The sequence below is a fragment of the Pseudorca crassidens genome, chromosome 13, assembly GCF_039906515.1.
Source record: "Pseudorca crassidens isolate mPseCra1 chromosome 13, mPseCra1.hap1, whole genome shotgun sequence".
In the NCBI taxonomy this organism is placed as follows: domain Eukaryota; kingdom Metazoa; phylum Chordata; class Mammalia; order Artiodactyla; family Delphinidae; genus Pseudorca; species Pseudorca crassidens.
Genome location: NC_090308.1, coordinates 21636819 through 21661754, shown reverse-complemented (window position 1 = coordinate 21661754; position 24936 = coordinate 21636819). Strand labels below are relative to the sequence as shown.

General features: G+C 39.5%; 1 protein-coding gene across 8 annotated transcripts in view; it reads right to left on the bottom strand.

Annotated features, from left to right (window-relative positions):
* Positions 1–24936, bottom strand: part of HIVEP2 (HIVEP zinc finger 2) — a 193004-nt gene that overhangs the window by 38991 nt on the left and 129077 nt on the right. The gene's annotated exons all lie outside the window — the stretch shown is intronic.

Sequence of the window (24936 nt, the reverse complement as noted above, 5' to 3'; positions counted from 1 at the left end):
TTTAGAAATCATTGAATCCATCAGCCAAATAATAGAGGAAAAAAAGCTGAGAACCAGATAAGTTAAAATACTTGCTTAAGCACTCATAGGTGGTTATAGATGAGTCTGGGCTATAGCTTAGGTCTTCAACCTTTCAAGTCAACTATTTTCCATTATCCATATTACTATCTTATTTAAAGTTTATTAATCTGGCCCCATTGCAGAAACTGACTGAATGAATAAAGGAATAAAAAAATGAAGAATAAATAAAATTGAACTTAGAATGAGCAAAGACATTTATGATCCATACCTTAAAGGTAATCAGTCAAATGAACAGAAAATAACAGTAGTTAAAAACCAATGTTCCATTAAACTGTTTATCAATTTTTATTCCCAAAGCAAGGACAGCTCTTTCATCGACAGTCAATGGAGGTAAGCCCTTCGGTTCATAAAATCAAAATTTCACCAACAAGGCCTATAGACATATGGTACCCCATCTCCACAGGTACTACTTCTCTTGCAGAATGGTGTTTGCTGACTTGCTTTTGCAAAAGAACAGGGCCAATTAGACGTTTTGTATAATTAAAAAAAAATTTTTTTGTTTTCTCATGTGTGATACATTTTATTTTTATATTCTCACTTTCATTTTTCTTTCCCTTCCTTTCAATTCCCTCTATTCTATCTCTTAATAACATTATGGCAGGTAAATAACTCCTTCTTGCCAAGCTATCTTAAATATTTATTCTTTAACTTGATATTTGGAAGATAAAACCAAAGGAGGACTATTTGACTACTGTACTCTAATGAGAAATATGACATAACAAAGTCATAACTCCAAGGTATTGTTTTCTCCAGTTTTATCTTTTATGGCACTTATGGCTACTAGTTGGTTACTATTTCAGTATACTTAAATAAGGTCATAACTCTTTCTCCAATTCTCCTTTTACTCCTGGACGTGCCAACATTAGCATACAGAAAAGCCAATGTTAACTCTGGAGTATGTAAACAAAGAGAATGAAGAAATCAAATGATAAAATATGCATTATATTCTTGAGTATGCATAAAACAGGCTGACCTTGCCTGAAGGAAAATCCATCTCTTAGGGGAGAGCCTCCCACATCAATGGAAATAATACCAAAAGTAATGAAAGCACAGCTGAAAACTTGAATTCCATTCCAATATTTCATGCTACAACTGATTCTCAGATGTAATGAAAAAAAGTGCTTTCAGTCTCCCTCCCCTAGGTCCACGATACAATAAAGATCCTTCAAAAAGAAATCACGGCAAGGCCTATGGCATTTCGTGTAACCTAATCAGATGGGCCCCATCCACTGTTAGGAACGGAGCTGCTGAAATAATCAATTCTGTCTCTTCTCTTGAAAAGCTTTACAGGGAATGGTGAAATTGACTCATGGGCCAGTGTAGAGGTATACAACCTCAAATTTTTTTTTTTTTTTTTTTTTTTTTGCGGTATGCGGGCCTCTCACTGTTGTGGCCTCTCCCGTTGCGGAGCACAGGCTCTGGACGCGCAGGCTCAGCGGCCATGGCTCACGGGCCCAGCCGCTCCGTGGCATGTGGGATCTTCCTGGACCGGGGCACAAACCCGTGTCCCCTGCATCGGCAGGTGGACTCTCAACCACTGCGCCACCAGGGAAGCCCCAGCCTCAAATCTTGATTACACGCTGTCCAAGGATTGGTGAGGCAACAGGCTAAATAAACGACAGGGTACCAAACCTCAAGAGTTTAGAAATGGACATAAAGTTAGAAAACAACAAATAATCTGAATATCAGTTATTAACAGAGTTTAAGAAAGCATATGCTCAAGAAGGGTTTGAACAACCAGGTAGGACTCAACAGAGGTAAGTGGTTCAAATGGAAGCCATGCTTCATCCCAATGACGTAACCAGAAAAGTTTTATAATCACCTCTGCTATGTGGTTATTCAGGTACTCCCCTGGCACTTTGATAAACTCTGGATGGCATTTATATTTTCAGCCTCATCTTGGAGTATGTCATCACCTACAAAGTTTAAGGCTAGAAAAATGCTCAAGTTTCAAGCAGGTGTTTATAATATCCTAATAGGCAAACTCTGTCAGACAGTTCCAGAATTTCATCTACTGGCTCATTCACTCAGTCAAATGATATTTTTTCCAAAGCTTATATATACTAATGTAATGAAATAAAATATTATTGGAAATCAAATTTCATATTACTTTGAGTTTGAATCTAGATATTATTGTCTCAGTTATCCATCTAATAATTTATATCCATTTCAATGACACCAAGTATGAATTCAAAATAATGTACACGTGTGGAATTCAAAGATAAATAAGACAAGAATCCTTTTTTCAAAGAGCTTGCTGTCCAGTGTGTGAGAAAACCATATAAACAACAAGTTGTAAAAGCTACAGAGGCATAAAATGATATTATGGGAGTACAGAAACAAGAGACTGGGCATGCTACACTCTCTTAGGTCTTAAAAGAATGCTAGGATTTGGTAAGTAGAGATGCAGAGGAAAGGCATTTAATATGAACATATCACTGTGCAACAGAGAAGAGCAGGGGATGCTGAAGAAATAGCCGGTGTGACTAGAACATTTGGCATATTGAGGTAATGGGAGTGAGGGCTGAGAAGGAAAGGTGGTGACAGATGGTAAGGGAACTTCATTTGGTAGACAGTGATTGCCATCAGAGACTGCCATGATCAGACATTTTAGAAAGTTCACACATATCTCATCTCTTTCCATCCCTTCTTGGGCAAACTACAAATGTGTTACCTGAAAAAGAAACATGATTGAGACGAAATTTGCTTTAAGATAAAGAAGGCTTGGGATTTCCCTGGTGGCGCAGTTGTTAAGAATCCACCTGCCAATGCAGGGCACACGGGTTCAAGCCCTGGTCTGGGAAGATCCCACATGCCACGGAGCAACTAAGCCCGTGCACCACAACTACTGAGCCTGCGCTCTAGAGTCCGTGCTCTGCAACAAGAGAAGCCACCGCAGTGAGCAGCCTGTGCACCACAGCGAACAGTAGCCCCTGCTCGCCGCAACTAGAGAAAGCCCACGCACAGCAACAAAGACCCAACGCAGCCAAAAATAAAAATAAATAAATTTATTTAAAAAAAAGATAAAGAAGGCTTGAAGCTAAAGGGGAAAAGATACAAGTGATAAGATCATTAGGGAATAAACTCTTGGAAAAGTAGGAAAGAAAAGGGAACTCAAAGGCATAAATTAAAGGATCGGTTTCAGAAGAAAGAATGAAAACTTCTGTTTTAGACTGGAGGAGAGGAAGGAATAATGAAGCAAGATGACCTTTTAGATAGAAAAGAAACTGAGAATTCCCCTTAAGATGTTCTTAATCTGCTCAGAAAAGTAGAAGGCTGGTCATCTGATGGGTGTGAGGGAGCTAGAGTCGCTGAGGGGCTTGCTGAGTCTAAACAGCTATTTTCCCCGAGTACTTAATGCATTTAACAGGCTTAGGAAGAATACTATTTCTTATTAGGCTATTTAAAAGAATATTTTGCACCAGAATATATGTAAAACTTATCTAAGTTGATAAATATATCTAAATAACATAATTATATCTAATAATACAATAAAATATATAAATTTATCTTTTATTTTTCAGTAAAACTCTGAAGATGATGAACTATATAAGCCACTATCTATGAATAGTAGATTTAAAACAATTTAAAAAAACTTTATATACTCTTTTTTTTTTTTTACTGTTTCTTTAAAAGAACAGCTGTGGCGATCTTCTACTATAAACATGAAAACTTATCTATACTGATCGTAGAAATGTTGTAGAGTTTAAAAGATCAAACTGTTAGTTAATATCTGGATACAGATTCCTTACCTTATTGAATTAACTACATATATTCAACCACATATGAAATATACTGAAGGTTAAACAAGTCATTTGAATGTCCCACAGGATATAGGACACTGGCTGGCAGAGTAGGAAGTCAATAGATATTTGTCAGTTGAGTGAATGGATGAATAAATAAATATGAATAAATGAATGAAATAATGAATGAGTGTGAATATGCCACGTGTGTGTGCCCAGCACCTGAGAAAACACTCTTCTTGATTAACGACTGAAAAAGAGCTTCATAAACCCTCAGACATCGAACACAGATGGGATCTTGGTAAGTCCACCACCATGTGCAACAATTGAGGACATGGAAACCCCTCAGGACTAAGTGACTGACCTAAGTGACTGACCTAAGTGGACTTCATGAAAGTTGGGCATCCCAAAACCTCAAAAAGGGTTAGTTTTAGAATTTCTGGCACTTTTTCAGCTACCAAACACAAAGAGAAATTTTTTGCAAATGTTGAAAGGTGCAGAGAGGTTATTTGTTATTTAGAAGTTTAGGTAGGAAAAAAAAAAAATATATATATATATATATATATTTTTTACCAAATAATAAGTTTAAACATCCAATCACTCTACCTTTTGTTAAGAATCTCATCTCAACACAGTAACTAAAGTAAGTAATTAAGAGTTAGGCTTAAATCTCTTTACCCAAGATGTAAACAATAAAATATTAATTTAACTTGTTCTCTCCAATTTCTCACTCTTTCTTTCCTGTCTCCTTACTGATTGAAGTGGTCATTTTAACTGCTAAATACCTGTGAGGTCTGAGCTGATTCTATGTATACTTATGTCAAATATGTAAATGTGAAGGTCACTGAAAACCAGGGGAAAAGATTGTTCCTGGATTAGAGCTTGAAGCATGGAGGCAACATAGCAACAAACTTTTGTCTCTGCCCTGAATGGTGGTCAAGACGAGTAAGGCAATGCTGACATCAATGACCCTCGTGATATAAAAAGTCATCACTTGGCATTGATCATGAATATTTTTACTTTTGCACTCTTAGCGTACATTTACCTCACTGACTATCAAGATGCTGGTCTACTCGCTAACTAGAAGGGCAGAATGGGGTAGTATTTAAGGCACTGCAATCAGACTGTCTAGGTTCAAATAAATCATGAATGAAGCATCTACTAGATATGTGACCATGAAAATCTTAGCACAAAGGGAAGTAATAATATCAAATATCACCTATCAACCTCATTTAATTGCGAGAATTCAATGAGACCCACTGAATTCAATGAACCCAAAGCAATTAGTAGAGTGTCTGGCACGTGGCAATTGTGCAAATATTATCGTTGTTATTATTATGGGTTATAACTGCTCTCAGAGACTTTGCCGGGCCCTTGGTCACTCCAATTCCAAATGGTACCAGGGTGTAGAGCCAACCTAGAATGTGAAGCAACTGCACTGGATGACCATGACTCAGTCAAGCTGCCTTGGTACTAAGTTAAGACCCTGAGTCTAGGTTGAGATCATCATGCACAAGGGGCACAGGAAGGAGGAAGGGATGCCTGGTCGCACTTCCTTAATGAAATTTTCTCATTAATTGATAACTGTTAGAGACTGAATGTTCACGTCTCCCCCAAATTCACGTGCTGGTGCCCTAGTCCCCAGTGTGGCTACAGTTGAAGATGGGGCTTTTAAGGAAGTAGTTAAGATTAAATGAGGTCATATAAGAGTGGGCTTATGGGGCTTCCCTGGTGGCGCAGTGGTTGAGAGTCCGCCTGCCGATGCAGGGGATATGGGTTCGTGCCCAGGTCCGGGAGGATCCCACATGCCGCGGAGCGGCTGGGCCCCGTGAGTCATGGCCGCTGAGCCTGCGCGTCTGGAGCCTGTGCTCCGCAACGCGAGAGGCCACAACAGTGGGAGGCCCGCGTACTGCAAAAAAAAAAAAAAAAAAAAAAGAGTGGGCTTATAAGAGTGGGCTTATATCCTCCCACACTGAAGTGTCTTTATAAGAAGAGACATCAGAACGTTCTCTCTCAGTTTTTCTCTCTGCATACACACAAGGAAGAGGTCATGTGTGAATGCTCAGTGAGATGGTGGCCGTCTACAAGCCAAGAAAAGATCTCAGAATGAAACCTACCTTGCCGACACCTTGATCTTGGACTTCAAGCCTACAAAATGTGAGAAATTAATTTGCTGTTTAAGCCATCCAGTCGGTCGTATTTTGTCATGGCAAATTGAGCAGACTAATACAATAATTTAACACAGTTTTACAAAAGTACATAAAGTTGCTGTGATGAGGAAGAAAATGTGCAATGAAAAGAATACTGCATTTTGATTCAGGAAATTCCTACCCCTGTGCTAGTTCTAATATCTTGTAGCTGTGTAATCTTGGACAATTTATTTAACCTTTTTGATCCTTCTTTCTTCTCTCAGAAAATGAAAACAATAATTCCTCCCAATCAGGGTTGTTGTAACTGGATGTCTGTCACAGTAGGTACTCAATAAATTAATTTTTAAAAGATAGTAAGATTAAGGGGGAATCCTGCGAGGAAGAGAATACAATAACTACAGATATCGTATCTCATAATTCTATATTACTACCTAAAGCAGAACATTGCAATAGTCATGCTGTGCTTTATTCTATTAACATTAAGGAAATATTTATTGATGGCCTGAATATTCACTTTTATGGTATTGTTAGTGATTGCGATGATTTGTTTCAGTGTTTTAATCAATAATTCATCAAAGAAAATTGATGATGGTTCTATGCCACGTTTTGGTTTCCAAATTCAATGGTAATGAAAATATGCATTGCTTGCTACTGTGGACAAGGCAAGGTGTCTATTCCAGTTTATTTAGCAATTAAAAAGGAGCTGTGCAATTTACAAGTTTTAATTGCCTATTTAAAGTGAAGACAGATGAGAGAAATGTATCTGGTATCAGTATTAAGAAGAATTTTATTTTTGCTGAAAACTGACTTTATAGACACTACATTTTAAGCCTATGTAGTGTCACTTTTTAAGTTGGCTGCTAGAGAGCAAACATCTAAATCTGGGGCCTTTCTCTAGGAAGTATCTAGGCCTTGTTGGCACGTATTCTGATCATTAACATCATTTCTAGCTTCAAATACTAGTCATACCTTTCTTTTCTACTGTCTCATGCTCACACTTACTAATTTATACACATACACACCTCAATAATGAGGAATATTACAAAGACATAATAAATGTAGCTGGGAACTGTTTCCAAAATTGAATCTATTTGTATATTTCAAGAGTGTTTGGGCAGCACAACTGTGAAAATTAATTGGTTCCAGGTATATAAAAAGTAATGTGGAAACTCCCCAAGTATTTTTCTTTCCTTCAGCCTTCCACTGTATTGATTCCAAGAAGAGAAAGGATTTCATAAATACAACAGAAAAGGTACATATAACACAACTCAAGAAAAACATTAATTACTTTTCCTTCTCTAAGGAATTGCATATGAATAATATGGAAATAATATGGTCAAATTATATTATCTTTGAGACATGGTCAAATTTCCAGCTACTGTCAAGGCTCAGCAGCAGACGTGGTAAATGCATCTGACATATTCTTGGACACAGATAACTTACACTGGCAGATTCTACACGCAGATCCTGTGCAGAGTATTGAAAGGGTTGGATGAATGTTTTTTATTTGTTGAACATCCATAGGGTATAAAATCAGATTTGGACACATGTACTTTAACAAGTTTAGAATCCATTTGATCAGAAAGCATTTCAAGTCTCAAATCAACCTCTACTTTAAAGGTAAAAGCATCGTCTATCATAAATGTTACTAAAATTTTAAACAATAAGTTAGAATATAAAAGCCATTTTCAGTGAGGATTTGATTAGCCCATCATATGTGATTTAATTTGCTCTTTGTTTTCAAATAAATCTAAATGCTGGAGAATGTGTGTTTGGATTCATAATTTTGGGTTTCAGTCAACATTGACCAGTATCCAATATGGGCATATTAGCTTGATTTCTCTATTCTTCACATTTATATAAACGATTGAGGAACACAATTTAAATAATGCAACCAGCAATACTTCACCCTGAAAAAAATTATAATAAATTTGAAAAATATGCTTTGGTTTCAGCTTTAAAGCCGTTTGCCAAAACCTGCAGGGCTACAAATGGTCTTAATTCACACATTATTCATTGACTCCACGTATAGTGATGTTATTTGGAATCTCACTTTCATTCTCCCTGATATATCACTGAAGGGAAAATAACTTGTTTAGAAATTTTATTAAGAATTCTTCATTAGCACAGATTCTCATCAAAACAAACAAAAGTAGAGAAAAATAAGCAAAAACAATTAAGCAAATAAAAACACAAAGAAGATTACAAAATTAACTATTTTATCGTATTGTCTAATTTATCAGGCTTGCTCTGATTTCATTAAAGGCCTTGGACTAGGTGCCAGAACTAATTTTACTGCAGCATCTGCTCTCTGGTTTTAACATGGGTGTACAAGTAGATTATAATATTTCTTTTAATTGATAACTAGCAATATAGGGAAGAAAATGTTTTAATAATGTCTTGAGTATGTACATTATTTTATTTTTCACAGCTTATCATTTCATCTTCATAATTTCCTTATACGGTGAGAAGAGCATGCAGAAATTGAGGTTTAGAAAGGTTAAGCAATTCTCAAAGCAATCTCTCAAATCAGTGAGCAGAAACCTGGCCTCCTGTCTCCTAGCCCAAGGCTACTTCCGTGGACCACAGAAGATCCTATAAACCAGTTTTAAGAGAGCATGTATGGGATTCGTGGGCAGGAGACATAGGTTTAAGATCCCCTCCGCCATGGACTGACCTTGGGTGTGGTTCCCTTACCTTCTCTGAGCTTAAATTTCCTCATATACAAAATGGCAATAATAAAGGTGCCGGCCCCATTTTTCTACCGCTCAGTTGGTGAGTCAAAAATTGAGAGGACGTGAAAGTCGGTGACATGAAAATTTTAAGTCACCGAATAGTAGATATTAATGTTGTTGATACTCATGGGCAAATCAGTTTTGTTGGTAAAGAAACAAAAACAGAAGAAATTAAAAGGCCTGAGACTTAACTAATACTTCCTACTTCCCTGATGGCCCTGACCAAGTTCTATCAACACACAGTAACCCGTCAGAAAGCTTTCTACATAATAATGTGACTACTCGATGGTTAAGCAAGGTCAGCCAAAACCTTCTGTAGGCATCTACCAACAATAAACTTATATTCATTTTATGCATTAATGAGAAATGACTTCAGCATACACCCAACAGTGAGATTCCATTGACAAGGACCTGCAAAGGCTGGAAAGGCTGTAGACACGTGAGCCCTGCTGGGCTGTGGTGGGAAGATGCGTCAGTGAAAGGAGGTTTACGGCTCGTCTTAGTGCAGGCCCTGTGACATCTTCACCCCAGAAGCTAAAAACGGCATTATTTCAGCTGTGCCTGCCTACAGGCACAGTCTACAGTAAGCATCAACCTTTAGTTTAGTAAATGGGAGGGGACACATGAAAAAAACACTAGGATCACTAGTGTTTTTAATTGTAGGGAGTCACTGATACCCTTGAAAACCCTGAAATATTCACATCTGCTTAGTGATATGTAGTCCATAAAAAGGACAGGGCTCTGCGTTTGCAGACACATGGCATATTCACCCTTAATGTTTTTCTATATTTGGACCATGGCCCTTTTGACTATCACGGTCCCTTCTCTTCAGATCTGTTAACAATAAAATCCATTTTTCAGAACCTGAAGATGTGTGAACAAGAGGGCAGAAACAGTGCAATAAATAAGCCTGTGGAAAACCTTCTTTTATTCCCTGCTACCATGACTTGTTTCATAAAATAGATCTTCCTTTCTTTTCTCCTCATGGAGAAAGGGGCACAGAGAGTGGAACTCCTTACTCATAAGAAAAAAAGCAAGAGAAAAGAAATAATACGGACATAGTACTCAGAACCAAAAAATACAAGCACATCATATGGAAAATATTTATAAATAGTACCTCCTCACCAAGGGTTTACTATAAATGGAGGGTTTCCATATTCTTGTTAGCTTATTTTCTCTGACAAAAACATCTCAGAGAAATTTTCAAGTGACTATATTGCTATGTGATTTAATTTCCATGAGATACAAAATAAGGGTAGAGTGTAAAATAGTTATACTTCGAAGTTCTGGATGGGAAATTGGTATTTTTATTTTCATTAGGCATTAATTAAACTTGACCTACACAAGTGAATCCAAACATCGAACTGAAATATTTAGTTATAAATTGTTTCACAGCCCTTTCCTGCATGGAACAAAGAAAATACTTGTAACTCATCAAAAAGCAATACATTTGAAATACTTTCTTCAAGGAGACAGCAATTAGGACTTTAAGCGAAAATTGGCACAAATCATCTAGACAGGGAATGGAGACAATGTCATCCGAAATTGTAAACAAAGGGCTATTTTTCTGGAATAGCAGTTTTCCCGTTGTGTACATATGTGTTTGGTACGCCCAAATACCAAATACCATATATGTGCCTCAAAAATCCTTCCCTGGACTTCCCTGGTGGCACGGTGGTTAAGAATCTGCCTGCCAATGCAGGGGACATGGGTTTGATCCCTGGTCCAGGAAGATCCCACAGGCCACGGAGCAACTAGGCCCGTGCGCCACAACTACTGAGCCCGCGTGCTGCAACTACTGAAGCCCGCATGCCTAGAGCCCGTGCTCCGCAACAAGAGAAGCCACCACAATGAGAAGCCCATGCACCGCATCGAAGAGTAGCCCCTGCTCACGGCAACTAAAGAAAGCCCGCGCACAGCAACGTAGACCCAACACGGCCAAAAACTAACTAACTAACTAAATAAATCCTTCCCTTTGTTTCTAATGTGGTGATATTATGTTAAGAAGAGTGTTATAAGTAATTATGAATTGAGCTTCTAGGTAATAGCAGGTAGTGCCTGTCAAAAGATTTTCATCCTGAAAAGCCACAAGAAATTGTCTCTTCCTTCGATTTGTGTGGTGAGGAGAGGAAGTCAGGGATCTCGTCTGTCATTGCTGCTACCATGAAGGGAGCGAGCCTAATGACAAATCTGATACACAGAGGAGACACAGTCAAAAAATCCCAACAGAAGAAACCAGATCCTGAAGGCTTCACAAGTCTCTGGATCAAGCCTAGCCTGAAAGCACACGACCCCTGGACCGTTGAGGTTCATGAGCCAATAACGTTTCCATTTTTGTTGTAGAGAGTTGGGTTAGGTTCTCTGTTCTTTGCTATCAAAGGCATTATACAAATACTATGATTAAAACACCTGGGCTGGTGTTTCCCACTTCCTAGATCTACCTCCATGAACTTGAAGAAGGCCTGACACCAAGGAAAGGTGTACAGTCTTTCACCTGGGTTGCAATTTTCTGTCTCACTCTCTCAAAATAAAAAGTATTCTGCTCCTGACTGCTCAGGGTCACAGATGACCCCACGAAGATTGTGTCAGGATGATGAAGTCCATGGACTCTGGAAGAGAACTGGGTCTCAAGTCTAACATACCCACCAGCTGTGAGACCTTAGTTAAATTACTAATGCTACTAACATCTGCTTCTTCACTATAAAATGGGGTTAACGATAGTTCTTATGTGAGAAGGTTGTTGAGTGTTAGATGAGATACCACACGTAAATCACTCAGAACAATACCCGGCACTTAAAAATACCCATAAAGTACTGGCATTCTTATTGATATACTATCAGAGTTAAATTTCCAGCAGCTGTAAATATAGGCAAACATTATATTTACAAAAGTAGGTACTTGACTTTTACTATTTGAGCTATATGAATAACAAATGTATCAAATTCGTTGAAAATGGTTATTTAATTTTGCCTGTGTCCAACCACGTGTGAATATAGTGTCTCAGTGCAGGTATAACTTAAAGCGTGAAAATATTCAAAAGGCAAACTTTAAAAAACTGTATTTTGTAAAGTAAAGCTTGTTAAGTAGAATATCAATGTTGTAAGCATTTCTGTTTTTTATACATATATACATATGGCAGAATGGCTAGCCATCACAGGTAGCTCATTTCTTTGCTTGTCAGCAGGAAAGCCATTCAGGCCCCCCAGTGCAGCCCACGAGGGACATCTAAGTATCCCTGAAAAGCAAATGTGAATATGTATCTTGTCAATTTCAGGAGCGCCATCTCTCTCGAGAGGTCAAAATGCTAAGAAAAGGGGGAGGGAGAGAGAATCAGGGATCATCTTTTCTTGGAAAAACTGGATGTCCATATTGCTATTTATTGTTTCCTCTGCTCCTACAGAATAGTGACTAAAAATTAGTGAATTTCTGGTCATTAATAGTTGGCTTCAAAGTCGACAAGTTATTTGGAAAATTAGCACATGCTAAAAGCAATTCCCCCCCCCCAAATTATTAAAGTTCCCAACATCAGTTTTGTCAGCTAACTTCTATCGTGCAACCTGAAACTGTAATGAAAGTTCTAGGTGGTGGAGGAACAAACTAGTCACATCAGAAAGCAGAGAAATCTCTGGGCTAAGGTCCAGTTAGTGGGAGCAAACAGCACCTGTGCAGGCTGGCAAGAGGTGAAACACCCCTGACAGTGACCCAGCACCACTGATTAGCTTGGAATTCACCTGACTCACCTTGTACTTGAAAATCCACAGATCACTTAACACCGATGAACAACGGATTCTCTTCAAATGCAGGTCAAACTGCTAGTCTATTCCACACCCCACCCCCTCCCCTGTATGTTTAAAACCTTATTGCTGCCCAAGAACTCCCCCAGAAATTAGATTAAGCAGCATGTATTTTCCCTTAACTTCAGACTTAGTGCCTGGGTTGCAGTACAGCTGGGTGGCAGCAAAAAACTCTGAAAATGTCTGCATTTGACTGGTGTGAAAAAACCGTCTCAAAGCTCGCAAATCACTGAGGCATGAAGCCGAGGGAGAGAGCATCACTGCACTCAGCTACTGCAGTGTGGCTCTATCACTGCAATTTTTAGATACTTATCAACATTCAATTAACATCCATGATATGATATGAGTCACTGTTAACACTTATTAAGCACCTCTGTGCAAAGTGCAGAATTCAAGTTTCATAAGGTAGGGCTCGAACTGCCAGATGGCATCTTCATTTGATTTATGCTTCTTTATGAGAATTTGCTTCCATTCCAAGTGAATCGCCTCAAGTCTCAAAGTATCCGGCCTTCATTTTTATATACGCCCAACATGCTTAGGAACAAGAAATGCGTGGCGATCATCAAGAGTAAATTTATGTATGAAAGTTTATAAAACAACACATTTTCTACTTAGAATATCTAGTGGATGAGAAAGATTTCAAGTTGTTGAAAGAGATTAAAATGTAAAACCAGAAGATAAAATTTTAGAAATGGCTTCCTTTTACTGTCTTGAGAGATGATGAGCAGAAGAAAAAGGGAGAATTGGGAAGATTTAGGAGGCGGAATCCCTGAAAATGCATAGAAGGTATTAACATCCATGGAAATAATTAAAAGAACTGGTCCTCTTTGCTGAAACTGGAAATATCCTTGTTTAATATGGAGTGTTTCTCCCTGCTAACGACAGGCAATCCAAATGGTACCAGACAATAGCTTTGGAGGCATCACCATTTTATCCTTTGCTGCTTCTTGGTGTAAATGGGTAAATGCTGGCTTTGCTTGACAAAGACCGGTTACATAATGATCATTGTGTAGAAACTCCTATATGTTGAACAGACCGAGGAAGGCAGGAAACCCCCCAGGGCATGGCATGGAGAACACTGCGCACTTAGAGTCTGCTCGGGGAAGAGGGGCTGGACGGCTTATCCGGCGGCCCAGCCTGTCCTGCCACCCTGTTCTGATGCTCCACAGATCTGAAAAGAGAGGGTCTTCCCCGGGCCTTACCGAGTATGAATGAGGTTAAGCAGTGGCCAGTATCAAAAAAGCAGGAACAAGAGGCACAGCTGTAGGTAACAGGTCTTATAACAACAGGAAAAGAATGCTACGTTAAAGCAAGTACCAGGACACTTTACAATACCCAAATTCATTGAATTTTCATGATAATACTGAAACTTAACACTTTTACAGCTGAGAATGTTAAAGCCAAAGATCACACCGATAGTACAGACCAGGCACAGAATTTTAAGCTAATTCTCTTTTACTCCAGTGCCCCAAATATTTCCACTCAGCCACGGTGCCTCTCAGCACATGAATTCAGCTCTCCTGTTTATGTATCCTCGGATAAATCACTTCAAATCAGTGGGCCTTTGTTTTCCCACCTATAAAATGGACACCGTAATTCCTGCCCTGCTACTTGCCTTAGTTATTTTAAGAACTAAATGAATCTATACATTTGAAAATAATAATAAAATGAAAATCATTGGAAGATATGAATATTAACTCCATGGCCCTTTTCAGTCACAGTTTTATAGATGTCCCCATCCCAGGCCTTTTGTGTCATGACTCAATTTCTAACAGGATTTTGATCTTTCATGGATTTAGGGACATGTCTGGTTTATCCCCATTCATCTTTAAGTCTGAATATCTCCTGCCTCCCTGAAGGTACCCCAGATCCTCTTCTGTGACCCCACAGGATAGACATCTACTAACGGTTCATCACCCTGTGCCACAGTTTTGAAGTATGTATGTCTCAGACTAGAGTGGGGAGGTCCTTGGAGGCAGGAATTCTATCTGTATCTGTTAATGTACTCCAGGGTGCTGTACCAAACAGCATCCAAAACACATAACGACTCGTTCACAGTAGCCGTCTAAAACGAGTGTCCTGACAGATGGGTGGTTCCCCTCAATTCAAGAACCTAAGCTCCTTCAATCTTACAGCTCATCATCTGAAACGAGGATTGCAAGGCCACCATGATTATCTGCCTCAAGCTGGCAAAGGAGGGAAAACATGGAGGGTCACCCATGGGAGCGTTTATGAGTCAAGCATGGATGTGGCGCCCAGCACTTCCTACTTCATTCCATTCACCAGAACTCAGCCACATGGCTCCTCTAACTGCAGGAGGGGCTGGGAAATGCAGTCTAACTGTGAGCCCCGGAAGAACAGGACAGAGGCTTGGTGAAGAGCCAGCCTCTCTCTGCCATGCTCATACTAGAAACTTCAGGGATGCTTCCTCATGTAAGAATGGTACACCCAAGTCTTGGCCATGTAGTAATGAAGGAGAAAAATCTACTGTATCTAAAATATAGTATTTAGATGTAATTCACTGCTTGCCTTTCTTTTCCTAGTGCTAGTGGCTTGCTACCCAAACCCACTATTAAGGATAAAAAACTATATTACATAGAGAAAGAAGAAAAGCATCATAAGCAAAGCCCAAAGTTCCTAAAAAGAATCACCGCATAATAAGGGAATATTACAGAGAGGGAGAATCATAAACAGAGAAAATGTACTGCTAGTGATACATTAAGAAAAGATGGAACATGACAGAATCTACTCGCTGTGCAATTTACTTCAGAATTTTACATTTTTATGACTGAGAGGAAAAGTCCTGTCATGTTTCCATAGCTAAGCTAGACTTCACATCATAAAATTCAGATGTTGATGTTTTAATATCTAATTGGTTTTAAAATCAATTGAGTTTAAAAGTTGACCAAACGCACAGATGAAAAAGACATTTAAAATATTTTGCTTTAAGTAAAGTCACTAAAAACAGCAAGGATGAATGCATGGTCTTTTAAAGGCATCATAGAAAACTTTGTAGAATGTAAAGTACTTTTTAAGTCTACATTTGACCAAGTCAAAATTGCTAGTGCATTTAATTTTTGCTAAAAGAAATCTATCAGGTATAAGTTTAAGCTCCAATAGGAAACTAGCTGTATATGCCAGTATTTCATCACCCCTGGGAAGTTTCAGGTGATGACAGGCTGTGTGGGTAATGCCAATCCAGAGGATCTCTTTACGTTAGTGGAATTTGCTTCACCACACAGGCTCTCAAAATAGGTTTATTTCTGCTATTTTTCTGACTATATTTTAAAAGAGGAATGACATTGGTTTCACTGATGCTGGTGAAATAATTACAGTTGCATAGGCAAGGCATATAATTAGTTGAAGAAGAGGGTAAAAAAAGACTTCACCTATACTACGTGGGCACAAAGAGTTAGGATTAACTAGGAAACAACTGCTGTCTGTATCTTGCACAGCTGTAACCAGCCCTGAGGCAAAAACAACTACACATACACACACACACAAGTAAAACTGACTCAGAACACAGAGAGAAGATAGCCTTCTGCACTGAAAGTAGATTCAGTAGTTATTTCCACCTCACACGTGTGCAGCAAATATCAGGAAGTGGAGCAAAAGGAGGAGGGAAAACAATGAAGTGCTTCTTCTTTTTCTACAGTCAAGGCCAAGTACACGTGCCCAAGTCATAGAGTAGAAACCTCTCTTCTGCGTGCCCTGTGTGTGGGAATGTTGCCCCTTCATGCACCTGAGTCCTCAGGCAAGGGAGGCTAGAAGTACTGGGAAAGGAACCAAATTCTCTCATTTCCATATAAACCTTTGTTGAACTGGCAAACGTTTCAACTTCTAAGCCGAAGGAGCTCTTAAGCATGAATATCAAAAGCTATTTTCGCCTGTTTTCATAATCTCCTTTAATTATTTTATGAAGCTTGCAAGCAAGTTGACAATGATACAGTACAGCGGCTCCGGTTCAAACATTAACTGCTCATGGAAGCACAATACCAGTTTACTTTTACCCAAATGTATAAATTATAATTGGAAGAATTTGCTCACAGCTTCAACAACCACACCTTCGTGGGAAGGAGCTCAAAGGAATTGGGAATAATTACAAATAAATACTATACTTGGCCAGCTTCATTCACTATTAGAAAAAATTGCATTAGTATTGAACCAGATCGACTGTCTCACAAAGGTTGGAGTTTTGTTGTGAAGGTATGTACAATAGGTTCACTCTCTCCTGTTCTAGCCTGACACCAGGATAAATTTTAGAATATCAGGGTTCACAATTCTAGTCACTTTGGGGCCAGGCAGGTAATGAAAATGAATGGAGTGTCATGGTGAAGATAGGAGGGAGTGTAGTGTCCAAGAGCCAGCTGAAGAATGAACGTGAATTTCAGGTGAATTTCACTTGCATGGACTGTGCGTGTCCCCCCAGAATCCATACGTTGAAATCCTAACCCCCAATGGGATGGCGTTAGGAAGTGGAGTCTTTGGAAGCTAACTGGGTCATGGGGGTGTAGCTCTCATGCTGAGATTAATGCCCTTAGAAGGAGAGATACAAGGGCGTCTGCATCCCCTCTCTCCCCATCATGTGAGGATACAATGAGAAGATGGCCATCTGTAAGCCAGGAAGATGGCCTTCACCAAGAACTTGACTACACTGGCACCCTGATCTTGGACTTCCAGCCTCCAGAACTATGAGAAATAAATGTGTGTTGTTTACACCAGCCTATGGTATTTCTGTTGTAGCAGCCCAAGATAATTAAGACAGATGGCCAATGGGAGAAGGGCAAAGCTGACATTCTTTTAAGAAAATAGGGCACCCTAATAAGGACATGTGCCTGTATAGAAGGCCATTTCACCTCAGCTTGGAGAAAGGCTGAATGAGTCACCACAGGAAAAGTGCTAGATTATTATTTTGAATAGACTTGAAAAAGATGAATGGCGAAATATCAGTCCTTTACGTTTGACTCCATAGGGTATGAACACCAAAGTTTCAGCCCATGCCCCGAAGATAAACAAACTACAAAAACGAGAAACACAGACTCAACAGAATCCTTTAACATTGCACTAATAGAATGTCACTTTGTGTAATGCTAGATTGTGAGGTTTCTACCCTGCAAGATGAACTATACGCAAAATGTAGACGAAGTAACTGTAAGCAGAAGGGTAATTACATGGGTTGCCATGGGCAAACAGGCATCTTCAGGGAAACAAAGAACCAGGGGAGCAAGGTAAACGTGGCCCGTGACCCTGGGCCACTTCTCCTGGCTGCCCTCACGTAGAAGGCACAGCCTGTGCTCCCCAGGAGGGAAAGGGAAGCAACTAATGCCAACATTCCTTTCCAAGGAGCCCTCCAACTCCTCCACATTCTCTCAGATTCCAACAAGCTTCAGAGAATACAGTGGGAAGAAGCCAGATCCCCCTCCACCTAATACAGGAACCTTGTACACCATGGAACTTGCTCCTTCTTTTGTTGGAAGAGAGGAGCAGAGAGGCAGAGGGGCGCTGCCTTCATTTGATCTTCATTTGCTCTCTTATCAAGTAGGCAGAGTTTTTCAAAAATAAATCTTCCACTTTTCTTCTAGAAAGGGGGCTTATTCAGAAAAAACAAAACAAAACAAAAAAACTCTACATGGAAACAGTTTCCAGAGAAGGTCTGAGAAGGCTAGGTGTCTCCTGACCTAGCTTTATCCTCTCATAAGCTTTCTGAGCTCATGTTTAGGCATACCAGAGCTCTTCAGACTCTACGACATATATTATATTCTGCCATATGCAAAGGACCCAAAAGGAATCTGGGAGAGACTCATGAAACACCAATATGTGGGGCACCAAGATCCTCATCATTCGCTCATTCAACAAATATTTATTGAGCACATAATCATGCTTTAGGTGCTGTGCTTGCTCCTAGGTCTGTAGTGGGGAAACAAATGGATATGATCCCTGCCCTCGAGAAATTCTGTCTTGTAGACAGTCCTCCTATCACGGGTGAGAATGACCATTCTCCACTGACATTTAGCCTAACACATCTACACATTACTTACGCGTTCATTTAAAAAGCAGCATTTAGATCGTGGTCAATACCAATACAACCGAAGCATGAACCGGGTCACTGCTTTGTAGATTTGCCCTGGTTCCACTGCACTGTCAGAACTCCCAATGCACTCAGTACGTTTTGGAGAAGTGAGATATGAAATGGTTTGTGTCCTCAAGTAGCCTACAATCTCCTTTAAGAGACAAAATGTCTACATGAAAAATAAATAACGATATAGTCGGAAAAGTACCATGGACATTTCAAAACTGCAAATATTCCATAAATAGAGTGCCCATAAGATTTACTATCCAAAACATCAGAGCAAAAGGGAGCATTATTAATACTTAATACCGGGACTTTCCTTGGCAAACCAGAACCTAAGGTCACTTTTTTCATAAAGCCCTCCTTGGGGTGTGGATTCTGCAATTTAAAAATCACATTGAGTTCCTTCCAAAGAAGTATTTATGGAATATTTGCTGTATTCAAGCACTATGACAGGCCATTTTAAAGGCAGGCTTTGGAGAGGAATTCACGAAGAAAAATAAGACAAAACACTTGACCTCAGAACTTATTCTGAGAGGAGAGACGCAAAAATTGCTAACATGTTCTGAAGACATACCACGTGACAGATAACCCTATGCTAAGCTTTTTGCATACATTATCACATTTAATCACAAAACAGTTCTCAGAGGTAGGTGGCGTGACTCCCATTTTATAGATGAGGGCTATAGTGGTTAAGTAATTTGTCCAGGGTCACACAGGTTGTACATACAGAGCTGGCCTTGGAACTAGGTGCATCCCAATGCAATGCCCCAGCTCTTAGTCTGTGACAAGTAGCACAAGAATAATCCATGGGAGGTAAAAATGTATTTATGGCTGGAATAATCATGAATGGCTAAATGAAGAACAGTGACATTGGACATGGACCTTGAAGAGTTAGAAGGATTTTAAAGGCAGAGATTACAGGGGAAGGCAACCCAGGGAGGTGGGACAATGAACAAATAGCCTAGGGATGGGAAACAGTAGGTGGGCAAAGTGGAGTCAACTTGGCTATAGTACTTTGTAGTTTGGTATAAAGGATTGAGAATGGGAAGGCCAGAAAGGTCAGCTGAGGCCAATGTTGCTTTCATGTTTGATTTAAGCAAATATGAAACTCAGTTTGCATGCCCTGAGTCCACTCCATATTTCGTTTGCATTGAGGTCAACCATTGTATCCAGATCAAGGTATCTTGTAGGCAGAGTTCTCATGAGGCTGGCCTGAGGGGCCAGCTAAAAGGAAGATAAGCGGACATGTATTTCATCCAAAGACAGGTAGGGTGACAAGTTGGGGTTGGATGCAGTCCTGGGAAGTCCCTGTAAGTTGAAATGATGTAAATCAAATCTTATTTTCCCATAAGAACAATGTTATAATGAGAGTAACATTTCATATCCATGGTCTAATAAAAAGCATCCCAATTCTAATACATGCTCCCCTCACAAATTGTTTCCCTAGCAACAATTTAAAGTTTCAGAAATTATTAATTAATTAAAAATCAATATTAATATGGTTTTACTTATTATATTGTTAATTTTTTCTTCTGGACAGCTATAATTATCTTAAATTTAAGACGTATTTGACAATCCCTGTGTCTCTCCTCGGGGCAGAAGAGCAGGCTTTGTTCATTTCTATAATCCATCATCCCCAGAGCAGGATCTGGCTCACACTTGGCACTCAATAAAAGTTTCTTAGTAATATTTTATTTTAGACGTATTTAGTTAACATTTTATCTACTAAGTATACTCATCACTGTTAACAAGCCTGGGATATGTTGCTTAATCTCTTAGGGTAGTAGAGCTTTAGTCTGACACCAGTTCTGCTTCTTACTAGGGATGCGATCTTGCACAACTCACTTACATTTCTGAGCCAATTTCTTCATGTCTCCCAAGGGGATAATAGTACCTACCTTGCAGGCTGTCGTGAGGACTAGAGTTCATGTAAATAATGCACCTAACAGAGTTCCTGGCAATTGGATGTACTCAAGGATGACAGCAGTTATAAGTACTACATTAAAAGGACAGGTAAAAGTAAATGTTGATATATATTTTTTTCAATGAATATATAAAAATCGCTTTCTAGAAACCCCACACAGACATAGTCCATATCTTTGGGGCTCAAACCATTTGCCATGTTTCCAGTAAGAATCTTGATTCAACTGGCAAAGAAAATATAATAGAATCTATAGGGGCTGTATTGAGTTGATAGAAAAACATGCAAAACATGGCACGAGAGGTAAGGTTATAAAGTCTGTCTTTAATCTGATTTCTATGTTATGGCTTGCCAAGAAGAATTAAAACAAAAATCAGTGGAGAGGAAAGAGGATGTTTTCCCAACATTAAATATTTAAAGTGGATTGATAAGGGCACTTCATATCAGGAATTCTTCATCAGTCTCCCAAACATTAAATATGTTAAGTTGTTCATATGCATGCCATATTGAGCAAAACCAACGTGGAAAATGTGTTTCTGAAACAGTCTCCAAAGAAAAGAATCCAGTGTCTATAGCTTCCAGTGTAAACAAATGTCATCACATTCAAAGAACAGTACATCAGGAAATTCTCTGGAAGATGTCTCTATTTTCGTGTGTGTGTGTGGGGGGGCGGGATCTGACAGTATTCCACCACAGTGACCTCAGAAGAATTATAAGACAAATCATGAGTAAAATGCAGCACATCTAAACTCTTCTTCCACTGTAGATGCAGAGAGGTTAGTGAAAGCAAAATGATCACTTAAGATCAATTTTAAAAACCTGGCTTCTTACAAATAGGAGGAAGTAGGTGGATTTGTCCAAACCATGCTATTTACATCTTCTAAACCCTATCATTTTGTGCAATGGCTAAAATTTCATGCCTGTCACAAGTCTCTTTCCCTTCCTCCCCCGCCACACAATGTGGCTGCTTTTAAGAATATCAGATCGGGAATAAGGAGAAGAAAGAGCCATTATTTTGAAATCTCACAAATTCACAACTGGATTTAAATCACATAACTTTTTAGTTTATTTTAAAATGGATAAAACGTTTCGAAAGGAACAGCCAACAATACTTTGGCATCATGTTATGAAAACACCTCCTAACACATTCTCTCAACACAGACTTCACACACCTAACTCCCTATGTTAGGTGTGCACATTAAGTTAAATCCTTTATTTAGCCATTATCTAACAGCACCTTGAATTCTTCAGGTTAATGAATATTACATAAGTGAGTAAATAAATACTAAAATAGGCCTTGACTCTGCCTCAGATCGACATGGAGTAGCAGGAACCAGATTTATTCTCCCGCTTGTAAAGCACTATAAAGACAGACAATAAATATATGACAATGACTTTTAAGATACTGGACAACTGGCAACAAAGGACAGAGGTCCTTGAGAGAAAACAAACAAGTGAAGTGAGCCCTAAAATTGCCCCAGGTTACTACCTGGAGAAGGTTTTCACCATGGTCAGGAAGGGAAACTCAGGAAGAGGCCAGTGGTCTCCCTAGGTTGAAGTGCAGGGAACCTATGGTGTTTAGGGGTCACAGGGCATGATAAGGACAGCACTGGACTGAGAGAACGTGGAAGACCTGTAGATAAAGTACTCAGGTGAATATTTTTTTTAAATTTTATTTATTTATTTTTTATACAGCAGGTTCTTATTAGTTATCTATTTTTTTTTTTTTTTTGCGGTACGTGGGCCTCTCACTGCTGTGGCCTCTCCCGTTGCGGAGCACAGGCTCTGGACGCGCGGGCTCAGCAGCCATGGCTCACGGGCCCAGCCGCTCCGCGGCATGTGGGATCTTCCCAGACCGGGGCACGAACCCGTGTCCTCTGCATCGGCAGGCGGACTCTCAGCCACTGCGCCACCAGGGAAGCCCTTAGTTATCTATTTTATACATAGTAATGTATACATGTCAATCCCAATCTTCCAACTCATCCCCCCACCCCCCACCCCCCACTTTCCCCCCTTGGTGTCCATATCAGGTGAATATCGACCAGCATATGCATATGAGGAAACTACCCCCAGTCAGGAGAAAAAACACTGAAACTATTAGAGGGAACAGTGCCCAGTACTCAAAGGGGCCAAGAAGAGTGCCTGTTTCCAACATCCTGAGCGGATAGCCTCATAATTTACAAGTTGTCAGAGTACTAAGAAGGGTCTTGCTTTAGTAGGAGGAAAAAATTAAACCCAGGCTAAATGCTGCCCTGGTTCTACCTAACAAAGCTTAAAAGCAAGATCTGAAAAAAATCAAACTATTTTCGAGTATCTTAACTATGTCCAATAACAAAACTCAAAGATAGTTGAGGAATACAAAAGTCTTTGGTACCCAACAAAGTAAAATTCTAGCATTCAATCAAAAATGACCAAGTCTGCAAAGAAGCAGAAAAATCTGACCCATAAGTAGGAGAAAATGAATGGAGCAAATGACACAGATGACGAATTAGTAGAAAAGGCCCTTAGAAGTTATTTTAACTGTATTCCCTATGTGCAAGAAACTAGAGTAAAGAATGAATATGTAAGTGGAAGCAATACGGAAGATATTTTTTAAAAAGGCCCCAACTGAACTTCTAGAGAGGACAATCTCAAAATCTGAGAGAAAAAATACACTGGATGGCAGATTAGACATTGCAGGAGAAAAGGATAGTGAACTTGAAGACATAGTAATAGAGACCATCCAAAATGAAACAGAGAGACAAAGTACTTGGCCCTACTCAAAGTCCACAATTCCAAAAGTGTGCCTGAAAGTTAAATGAGGGCAGTTGTCCTGAGGCTGAGACAAAATTCGCGGTATAGTTGAAGATCCATTTAACACTGTGAAAAGAAAGTACTCATATTTTCTATTAATAAAAGTATATGACATTATGGACTTGTCTCACCTTACAATCTTTCTATTGATGGTTATACACACTGTTTATAAGACCTGTCACTGCTATAGAACCTTAAATAAGGACTAACAAAACTTATAAATAATTTTACAGTTTTAAATAACTAGTTTGACTTTACCAAGTACATATATATTAGTATATTTGGCAATAATAAAAACCCATGGGCAGGCTATTATTTTTTTATGATTGTAGACAATCATCTTATATTAATGCAATCAAAATTGTTAGGAGAGTTTATTTCACTTAAAAGATTAATGGAGGCTTCCCTGGTGGCGCAGTGGTTGACGGTCCGCCTGCCGATGCAGGGGACACGGGTGCGTGCCCCGGTCCGGGAAGATCCCACATGCCGCGGAGCGGCTGGGCCCGTGAGCCATGGCCGCTGAGCCCGCGCGTCCGGAGCCTGTGCTCCGCAACGGGAGAGGCCACAACAGTGAGAGGCCCGCGTACCGCAAAAAAAAAAAAAAAAAAAATATATATATATATATATATATAGAGAGAGAGAGAGAGAGAGAGAGAGAGATAGAGAGAGAGAGAGAGAGAGACTTCTTGCTATAGACACCACTTCATATTAGACCACAGAAAAGACATTTTTGTTTTACACTATCAAATTCTACACAAGTTTAGAAGCTCATTGAAGAGACAAGACATGCAGGTGAAAATTTAAATTAAAGCTTTAAACATCAATTAAGTGCCACTGCATTTACAGTCGTACTATGTAAGCTCAGCAGAGGAGCAACTGCTATGAGCTAGTGTTGTGAAAGAAATATTTATGCAGCTGGTAGAAGTTAAATAAGGGCTTGAAAATTCTGACAGGCAGAGACGAGGCTTTCCAGGAGGTGGAAATGCTTGAGTAAAGGAATGGTGTGCATCTCACAAGTGCCAAGAATTCATGGCCAATGATGTATTGAGCAAAATCTTCAACTGTTCTTTGTCCCCAAGTCAGCCCATTTCCGACACGTTATTTTTTCCTTCCCTATAGCTTAAATTCATCTCTTTACCTATATCTCCCACGCACAAGCCTCTGTTCATATTCTGTTTCAACTATGACAACCTCTTCATCACTCAGCTCAACACCACTGGCACCTCTACAAATTCTCAGTTCTATTTCTGAAGTTCCTTCCATCGGTCTGATTCGCCTATCACCCCAGCCCGTGTTCAACCCACGGTTTTCTAGTACGCTAAAGATTAGGACTCCTAGTTTCTTTCTGTGTGTCAAAAACCTTCCCCAGACCACCAGATATCATCCCATACTTCCCATATTTCCCTTTCCGCTCTCTCCACTCTCTTCACTTTCTCCACTCTATCTCACTGCCGTTTCCCCGCACTAATTTGCTCCAAGACCCCCAGCAGCCAACTAGACGTTTCTCTCTTCCCAGCCTCCCAGGGCTCCTAAAGTCATTCTTTATGCTCAAGTCTCCAAATCATGACTTACTGCTTGGAAACCATTCAACACATATAGAAAGAACAGAGCTGACTGCCATTGAGTTATTCAAGTATTAAGACAAT